Here is a 10564-nt window from a genome sequence, read left to right on the forward strand (position 1 = left end):
GCAGTCTGTTTGAAAATAACCATGAAGCATGATTCAAATAAACCAAGAAAATGTTTTAATTTTCAGTAGTTCTCAATATTTAAACTTTAAAAAAGAGAACAAAAAGATTTAAGTGTTTAGTGTCAGAACTGAAAAAAAAAACCAAACACGGGAAAGGAATTCCTGGCACTGGTGCACCTTGTTAATGGTATTTACATCCCTGTCACACACGGCCAGCATTGCACAGGGCCCCGATCTCAGAAGGCCTCCTCACTTGGGTTAGTGTTCTATCATCATCGTCTTGAAATTCTTAATAATATTTAAACAAGGGCCCATGAGTTTCCATTTGCACTGGGTCCCAACCAATTCTGTAGCCACTTCCTGCTATCATGTTTAGTGTGGTCAAAGCAGAAAGCAAAATCTAACAAATGGTCAGCTTTAAGTAATTGTCAGCCCTATAGACCGCTGTTTGGTGAATCGTGGTCAGAGGGAGGCCTCGTTTGTGAGGGGAGAACCAGCAGGGTTCTGCACTCAGACTACCATTTGGTTCCTGCCTTAAAATTAAAGAAGCCATCGATACTGCCTTTAGGGATAGACTTAAGCAGCAGAGCTAGGTAAAGCCTCATCACAAACAAAAGGCATGATATCCTTGACCCTGGACCAGCTAATCTGAAGGTGATGCTAGACCCATGTGGTACCAAGGGTGAATAGTGCCAGTAGGCAGGCAGGTGTTTAGTGCCCCATCATCTCCATCACCAAATCTTACCCCAACATAAATGCATATGCATAAGCCACCCCAAGTAAATATTCAATTAAGCAGACCCCTGGAGCTGACTTTGCTAGCAGGCCCCCTGACAAGTCCCTTGCCTCCCCATTCATTCACTGAGCTCCTCCTTTGTAGATACTCAGGACCCTCAATGATAAAAGGTGAGGAACCATAAATCTGTTCCTCAAAGTGCTCCTGGAGCCCTTTTTTTTTTTTTTTTTTTTTTTTTTTTTGCGGTACGCGGGCCTCTCACTGTTGTGGCCTCTCCCATTGCGGAGCACAGGCCCTGGACGCGCAGGCTCAGCGGCCCTGGCTCACGGGCCCAGCCACTCCGCGGCACGTGGGATCTTCCCGAACCGGGGCACGAATCCATGTCCCCTGCATCGGCAGGCGGACTTTCAACCACTGCGCCACCAGGGAAGCCCTGGAGCCTTTTTGATCATCCTCCAACATGCTCTACAGCTGGCCCAGAACTGGACTTGCTAGGGTAGAGGGGGAGGCTTGTGAAGATGGTGCTTCTACTTCCAGGGCACCAGCGTATCAGTAACGCAGAGAGGTGCAGAAGGAAAATGTGTGTTAGATCTGCAAACGTGGAAATGGGGAGGGGAGCTGTCCTTGAGGTGAGCATGTAGCTCACGTCAGAAGATCACCCACTGCCTATGAGATAAAGTGAGGTTGAAAAGGCCTAGAATAGATGAATGATACAGAGGCCATGGATGTTAAATTTGGACCAAGCTGTCTTTACATTGTAGGTCACTAGAGTAATAAAGAGAAAGTCTTAAAAGCAGCTAGAGAAAAAAGAAATTATGTTCAAAAGAACAAAGATAAAAGTGACAGTGAACTTCTTTTCAGAAACAATGCAAGCGTAAGACAGTGGAGCAACCTCTTGAAAGTATTAAATGTCAACCAAGAATTCTATATTCAGAAAAACATTTTTTTTAAAGGAAGGCAAAAGAAACTTTCTAAACATACTAAAACTCAGAGAATTCATCACCAGCAGGTCAGGACTATAAGAAATGTATAAAGAAAATCCTTCAGATAAAAGGAAAATGACACTAGTGCTGTCTTCAGCAGCACATATACTAAAATTGGAACAATGCAGAGCAGATGAGCATGGCCCCTGCACAAGGATGAGACACAAATTTGTGAAGTGTTAAAAAAAAAAAGGAAAATGATACTAGATAGGAATGTGGATATATCCAAAGGAATGAAGAACACTAGAAATGGTAAATATGTGAATAAGTATGAAAAACTTCCCCTCTTATTTAAAAAAAATTAACTGATTAAAACAAACATAATAATAACGTACTCTGGGATTTATAACATTTGTAATAGTAAAATATATGGCAACAATAAAACAAGGAACGGGAGGGAATGGAAACGTACTATTGTAAGATTCTTAAACTATAAGTGAAGTAGTATATTATTTGAAGGTAAATTGTGATAAACTAAAATGAATAGTGTAAACCCGAGAGCAACCACTAAAAAAAAGACGAGTATAGCTAATGAAACAAAACAAGAGATAAAAGTGGACTTATAAATATTCGTCAATCCAAAAACAGGCAGAAAAATAGTTAAAATTGAACAAAGAACAAATGAGACAAAGAAGACAAATGGCATGATGGTAGATTAAAAATCCAACTATATTGATAATCATATTAAATATAATGGTCTAAACAACAATTAAAAGACTGATTGTCCAAGTGGATTTTTTTGAAAGGTCTCAACTATATGCTGTCTACAAAAAACCCAATTTGTATATAATAATAGAGATAGGTTAAAAGTAATAGTTTAGATACAGATATATCACACTAATATTAATCAAAATAAGATTGGAGTAGCTATATTAATATTAGTCAAAGTAGATTTCAGAGAAGGGAATAATACCAGAGATAAGAGAGAAATATTACTAAGGATTTCATAATGGTAATGAGGGTCAATTCTTCAAGAGACTTAACAATCCTAAATCTTTATGCACCTCATAACAGAGCTTCAAAATACATGCAGCAAAACTGATTAAACTGCAAGGAGATATAAACAAAGTCACAATTATCTCTCTCTCTCAATAATTGATAGAGCAAGTTAACAGAAAATTTGTAAAGATACAGCAGGCTTGGACAACACTTCTGACCAACTTGAGCTAGCTTATATTTATGGAACATTTCCTCCAGTAACAGTAGAATACACATTCTTTTCAAGTGCACATGGAAGATTTACTAAGATTGATCATAGTCTGAGCCATAAAACAATCGTGTTCTCCAACCACAGCAGAATTTACGTAGAAATCAACCAAAGAAAAATATTTAAAAGTTTAACAAATATGTGGAAACTAAACAGCACTCTTCTAAATAACCCATAGGTCAAAGAAGAAATCAAAAGAGAAATTAGAAAATAGCTTGAGTTGAATGACAATAAAGATACAACATATCAAAATTTGTAGGATGCAATGAAAGAGTGCTTAGTGTTAATATAAACATTTATATTTGAAATAAGAAGGTTTAAAATCAATAACTTAAGCTTCACTTCTACCTTAGTAAACTAGAAAGAGAAGAGCATATTATACTGAAGGTAAGCAGAATAAAAGAAATAATAAAGATAAAAGAACAAATCAATGAAATTGAAAAAAGAAAAACATTAGAGAAAACCAAAAGCTGGTTCTTTGAGAAGATCAATAAAATTGATAAATTTCCAATCAGATTAATTGGAAAAGAGAAAACAAATTATCAGTTTCAAACTTGGAAGAGGAGACATTGCTACAGATCCTACATGAAAAAGATTAGAAGGGAATATATGAATAACTTTATGCCAATAAATTTGAAAATTTACATGACATGAAAAAATTTCTTAAAAAGATACAAACTAACAAAGCTTTACCCAAGAAACAAATAACCAGAATAGCCCTCTATCTATTAAAAAATTGAATTTGTAGTTTTAAAATCTTCCCGTAAAGAAAACTCCAGGTCCAGATGTCTTCGAAGACTAGTGAATTCTATCAAATATTTAGAGTTGAAATAATGACAATTCTACACGAATTATTTCATAAAATAGAAGAGGAGGGAACACTTCCTAACTCATTCTGTGAGGCCAGAATTACCCTGATCCCCAATACCATCTGAAGACATTACAAGAAACGTATGGACTAATATCTTTCTTGAACATAGATGCAAAAATTCTTAACAAAATGTTAGCAATATACTAAAAGGACAGTACATCAGCAATATATTAAATCTAGTGCTATATTAAAAGTTTAACAAAATGTTTATTAATATATTGATTCTAAAAACCACAGCAAAGCTATCCAAATTGTAAATCTTCCCAACCTTCCTGAATAAGGAAGTATATTAGAGAAGGAATCTTTTTCTTCTAAAATAATAAATAGCCATCCATCAAGCCCTCAATCCTCCAATCTTGGCTATGTTCTGTTGCCCTTGATTGCCCCAAGGTGCTGTAAGTACTGATGTCCTAAGATGGTGTAGCCTAGAGACAATCCAGAAAGCTTTCTTACAGTGCTGCAGATGCTCACCTGTGGCTTGGCCCACTGGGTATGTGGATCCAGAAAAGTGGAGACGTTCAAGGTTGTGGAGATAAACGTGGCAAGGAAATATTCTGTTTTCCAGAAGCTTTTGAGAATAGCTCGTTCTCCCTAAGGAGGTTGGGATAACTTTGTAATCATACACAAAGGAGTGTTCCCTCTTGAGTAGGCTGCCTTTCTTCCTCAGGTCACATCGCTTACATTTTGCATTGTAAAATTTACATATCTTGACCTTAGGGAAGAAAAATCTGTAAGCCATACCTCTTGTCTTTCCTTAGTTGCCAACTTCTTAAAATGGGGCTTCTAGTGAGGTCTTTGAGACCCCTTTGTGGTCTTCCATGCAACTGTCCACCATGCCATTTTTATGATTTCAGGCCTTCCCATAAGATCACATACAAAGACCAAAATGGGTCACTCCTTCCCTCTCAGCTGAAAAATCTCACTTGGCACTGTTAACAAGATGCAATTAAATCATTGTCCCCATGATTTACCCAAGCACCTCGTTTTGGAAGGTGAACAAATAAAGCCTCTTAATTTTCTACTCACCTTGTTACAATTTGAGTGAATTCCAGCAAATCATTCTCTCCTTGTTTTCCTTTTCCATCTATGCCATTATCTGCCAAATACAACTTCACTAAACAAGGACCAGCTTCGGTCAAATCTTTAATTTTTTTCTTGATTCCTATAAAAAGATAAGAGTATTTGATTATTTTTAGACAATATTTCCCCCATTCAACCAGCTAAGTTGATTTTATTTTTTAAGATTATACTGATTTTACTTGTGTGAGTAGATGCATTTGGCAATATAGTCAAGGAAGTACATATAATTTAAGAAGTCCTTTTTAAAAATACCCAGTACATCTTTTATTCTTTACAACAGCAAGCCCAAAATTGCTCTGTATGAAAGAAAATCTCATTTAAGGTTTAAATTGTTGCCTTTACTTTGGCTAAAGAGAAAATCGATGTCTCTAGAAGTTCTCGGTAGAAGCTGAATGCATTGTCTGCTGGTCCCGGGGAAATGATAGCCCTTTTACAGGGATTCACCCTTCTAAAAGAGCCTGCAAAGTTGTCATATTTTTTGAGCTCTAGAAGGACAAATGTGGAGGAAGAACTGTCCTGCCTTCGTAGACTTCATGACTGAGTTCAGTGGTCCTGGAGTCTGGTACATCCGTGTTCTATCCAGCTTTCACAAAGTTCAGGGTCAATGCTGTGGGGTGGCATCATGTTCACACTTGATTTACAAGTTTAGGAGTTAGGCAAAGAAAACAACAGGAAGGGGATGGAGAAAAGAGCCGTGGACATAACGCTGGCTTATCCACTTCTAAGTGTGAGATGGGAGAGCTGAACCTCCAGTCAGTCTCAAAGCCTGTCACTTCCCGGGGGCCTCCAAGCGTTTGAGGGTAGACGCTTTATGTGCAACATGACCCTCGGAACCCCAGCCAACTACTGCATGCGGGGGCCCGACTGAAAACCAGTGATCTGTTCCAAAGTTGGGGAAGAAAATGCACGGAACTTAGAGATAATATATCTATATGTTGTCTCGTGCAGGCAGTTTAAGGGATTTTAAAGGCTCATGTAGAGAACAAATATATGGACACCAAGGGGGGGAAAGCAGGGGGCGGGGTGGTGGTGGTGGTGGGATGAATTGGGAGGTTGGGATTGACATGTATACACTAATATGTATAAAATAGATAACTAATAAGAACCTGCTATATAAAAAAATAAAATTAAAAAAAAAAGGCTCATTTAGGGAATTCCCTGGCAGTCCAGTTATTAGGACTCAGCACTTTCACTGCCGTGGCGCGGGTTCAATCCCTGGTCAGGGCACTAAGATCCCGCGAGCCGTGTGGCCAAAAAAAAAAAAAAAAAAAAGGCTCCTTTAGTTACACAATAATTTTGCCTGACATGCTGACTTGAGAACCTAACCCCAGGGCTAAATGGGACTCTTCTGTACTTGAATTCATTCAGCATTCAACAAGTATTTTTGAGCTCCTATTATGTGCCAGGCACAGTTCTAGCTGTTGGGAATCCAACAGGGAAGAAAAGAGACAAAACTTCCTGCCTTCATAAAGCTGAGAGTGAATGTTAACTAGTGTGTGGGAAGAGCCAGGAAGAGAGGAGAGTGGATGATAACTCAGGGGATGTTTTCAGGTCATGAAAGAGAACTGACTTTTTAGGGAAAGGTGATAAGTTTGACATTGGGTCATTCTACTCTGCCAGTAAAGAAAAAAAAAAGCACGCTTTAAAAAAGGATTCAGTTGGTTTATTTGGATATGAATCTAATCTGCTGAGTTATTGAAGGAAATAGGCAGGATTGATTTTCCTTCGAAACATAGTTGGAGGGGTGAAAACGACCCCATCCTTTAGTTTTACTGGGGATAAGCCTAACTTGTCCAAATCTCATTTGTCCTTACATTCAGGGTATGGGAATGATAGCAAATGACAGCCATTATGAATAATATAACAGTGCCAGTATACTAGCACAGTATCTGGCACACCGTAGGTAACTGTTGAATAAATGAGTGAATTAATGAATAACAGTGTAATCATATCGTGGAAAATTTTATCTCACCATTCATTGTTTTTCCAAGCATAGCGTGGTTAATAATGCCCTGAGACAACTCAGGAACACGAATAAGATATGATTTTTCTAGTTTTGAAATCTCTTCACAAATATAAACACCTGTGAAGAGTTGACTGCCCAGGATGATTAGCCATGTGGATCCTAATTGCATGTGGCACTCATTTCTTTTTGCCCCCTTCTGGCATGCCAGAAAGCAGCAGTGATGAAGCATGAGGCCAAGGGGACCAAGGCCAAAGGCCAGAGGCCAAATTCCTTTGCAGCCACTCAGCTTTGCAGGAAAAGAAACAATATGGGCTCAGCCAGTCTACACCCCGACCCAAGCCAGCATGGCATAAATGTGTGCCATTGGAGAGGAAGGGAGCTTCCAGGCTTGTGATTGGCCTGGTCCAGCTTGCATCCCTATGGGAAAAAACAATCCAAATCTCCCTCCAGTTGGTGGTAAGAGAGGTAACAATGTCATCTGGGCCCATGAAAAATAAGCAACTTGGAAAATGCTAGTCCAAGGCATGCTCCAGAATTTAGACCTCTACTTAGTCCCAGTGCCCTGTTAGAGGGTAGGAAGGCTCATGCTGCTTTAGCGCAGGGCTGCAGGGCTCTAACTAAAGTTCAAGCAGAACCAAATTCTTTTCTCTGAATGGGAAACAAATTCCTTGGAGTAAGAGTAAGTACACGCTCAGCCCCTGGTAATACTTGATCCACCCCAGCTGTATTCACTCCAACCTGTTTTTACCTAATCTTACACTTCCTTTACTTTAAAACAAAAGCAAGCTCACCAACAATGACAACTTTAACGTACGCTCCTCTGTCTCAGAGAATTTAGCAACCAGAGATGCCAGTTGTGCCTGAGACAGGGTGGTGTACTGAAATGATCAGAATCTCCAGGTTTAAAACCTCTCTGAAAAATGCTGTGTGACGCCCCAGAAAGTCACTTAACTTCTCTGAACCTAAATATCCTCATTGCTGATGTATAGATCATAATACTCACCTCCTAGAGGTATTGTGAAGATTGACTGGGAAGCGTGGTGAAACAATGGTTGTAGAGGCATGTAGTGCACAGCAAATATTACTGCTGGACTTCATGTCATTGAAACCCTGGAATGGGTGCAACCTGATGGAGAACCTCCGTGTGTAAGATGTCCCCCTTCTGCCACTGCCTGAGGATTGGATACATATTTACGACAACTGCATACCTCCCTTAGGAGCCACACCACAGATCCAGTGTGGACTTGCCCTACCTTGAGCTTTCTCCCATTTTCTCTTTGGTTAATTGCCAGGATTCCCCAATTGTCCCTGATTTCAGAATCTTTCTTACCACCTTCATTGCACTGGCTACTAGGTCCTGTCAATTCTCCTTCCTAAATATATCTAGATTCTACCTTTCCATCACTGCAGGCTCAGTTCTGCACTTTATCTTCTACTGTAAAAATCTCCAGACTCATCTCCCGTCATCCAGATGTCCCTATCTCTAAAACAAGTTCTGTAAGGCTGCTGGAAGTTCTTTGTAAAAATCCAGTTCTTATTATGTCACTGTCTTGCTGCAAAAGCATCATGGCTCCCCCTTTGCTCACAGGAGAAAGTCCTACTCCTTAACAGCATTCATGGCTTTTGGCCATGTGGGCTCCACTGGCCTTTCCAGCTACATCCTCCAGCCCTCTACCAATGACCTGACCACTCTGTGGTCAATGTCACACTTCCCATATGCTGAACACTCCAGGCACTTTCATCCCGTGAACCTCTTCTCACGTGGTTCCCTTTACCTAGAATGCCCTCTCTTTCCCAGTTGATGAACCTCTTCTCATTCCTTCCAGAGAGAGCTCTGTTTCCCATATGGGCCAACTCCCAAAGGTCAAGTGTAAATTTTCATGGAACCAGAAGTTCCCCAGAGAGGGTCCTCATCTAGCCGTTTCTGAGACCAACAGGTGGGCATCACACATTCCTGTGGGCATCAGACTGTGAACCACTTCTCAAATGTTCATCTGTGGATGCCAGGTCCCGGTAGGACCTTCTTCTTGACGTTGATTTTTTTTTTTAACTTATTAAAACAGCTTCTTTCCATCAACAAGGAGCATACGTGATTTTCTGTGTAATTACCAGAGGTTTATCAGCCAGAATATAAATTCTATTGATTGCAGGACTTAAGGAAGCAAAGTGTAATTAGTGTTGGATGATTCACACCTTGGACTTTGGAACCTGTCCACAACGGTTTCCATTGTTTAGCTATCACTCACGATAAAATCCTGAGTAAAATAATTTCTGGATTATAACCAGTAACTTCCTGACTTGGAACTAATAAAGCTGTTTTGAAGATTTCATCTTGAGTTTTGAACTTGACCTTGCATTCCTTAATGCCACTAAGCATCCCTATGGTCTCTGCCGATGATATAAGCAATAATGCTTTATTTTGGGAAGTGAATTTGCCACCTGGGTGGCATTAGTACTGTAGTTAGGGTCTGATCAATCCCAAGCTTGGGGACTGAAAGGGGCGCAGGGAAGCTGCCTTATCTGCAGATGACTCTTCCTGATGACCTTTCTGTGACTTTCAGTCTTCAGCCATCTTCTGGCTCTGTATGAACCTGACAAGCCTGTGACTAGGATAAGTCAAGCCAGACATCACCCAAGTGAGTGCCGATCACCCTCCAGGCCCAGGGTCGACAGTTCTTGTAAACCCTTGGTACAGAGCCATGGGGCTCAGAGGTGGCCAGACTGAGTCTAGAAGAGACAAAGAAGCCAGAACAGAAACAGGTCTGGTCCCTGTTTGTTCTGTGCTTTCCATGGCAGAGAAGAGGCATCTAGGAGCCTCACTCTGCTTTCTGATTTTCTTTGCTCAGCAAAATAAATCAAGAGTAGGCAATCTGATTTTCTTCAAGTCTAAAACAGTGGTTCTCGAAATGTGGGCCCTGGACTAACAGCATCAGCATCACCTGAGAACTTAATAGAAATGCAAATTCTCCAGCTTTATCTCAGACCTACTGATTCAGATCCTTGGCGGGGCAGGATCCAGCAATCTGTGTTTTAACAAGGCCTCCAGGTGCCTCTGATGCTGCTCAAGTTTGAGAAACACTGTTCTAATAATTTTTCATATTCAGTGATGCTTTGAGGCAAAACTGGCTTGGACAAACAGACATCTACCTTCTGCAAGCATAGAAATGGAATATTTTGCCTCTTCTATCAACTTGCAGATGGCTGCTAAATGTAAAGTTGTCACGTTCTTGTAATCATGCATTTGGAAGGAAAATAAAGTGTGTCAGGCTTCTGAATGGGGGTTTTGACTCATAAAATATTGTGAATTCAACTTTCCAAGCAGCAGGCCAAAAGCCTCTTGTCCACAAAGGGGCGAGCATAAAAATAGTTTGGCTGTTTCCAATTGGAACCAAATGGAAACCATCTGGACTCCTCACCCAGGAGGTTGATGTAAATCAGCTCAATCTGACCCTTTATTTTGAAACAAGTAAAACTCTTCTACCAAAGACCAAACTCATCCCCAGACAAATAAACACCTATGACTATGAAAGTAATTATCCAATATGGGAAGCTGTTTTTTAATTTGTTTTGTGAATTCTGGATAGCATGAAAATGCTCTACTTTGAAAAGAAGCTATAAAGTAAATACATCTTAGATACAAAGTTGTTTCTATTGATTTGAGGCACAGGATTCCTTGGGAGACAAAAGACTTTAATGGCTCCCACTGTCCATTGGAGTAAGT

At 40.1% G+C, this 10564-nt stretch overlaps 1 non-coding gene across 1 annotated transcript; it reads left to right on the forward strand.

Annotated features, from left to right (window-relative positions):
* Window positions 1–1803: 1803 nt before the first annotated feature.
* LOC132491528 (U6 spliceosomal RNA) lies at window positions 1804–1910 on the forward strand. Its single transcript, XR_009532736.1, has one exon. It is a non-coding gene; the product is annotated as a U6 spliceosomal RNA (small nuclear RNA).
* Window positions 1911–10564: the final 8654 nt, after the last annotated feature.

This window comes from Mesoplodon densirostris, chromosome 5 (genome assembly GCF_025265405.1).
Source record: "Mesoplodon densirostris isolate mMesDen1 chromosome 5, mMesDen1 primary haplotype, whole genome shotgun sequence".
Taxonomy (NCBI): Eukaryota; Metazoa; Chordata; class Mammalia; order Artiodactyla; family Ziphiidae; genus Mesoplodon; species Mesoplodon densirostris.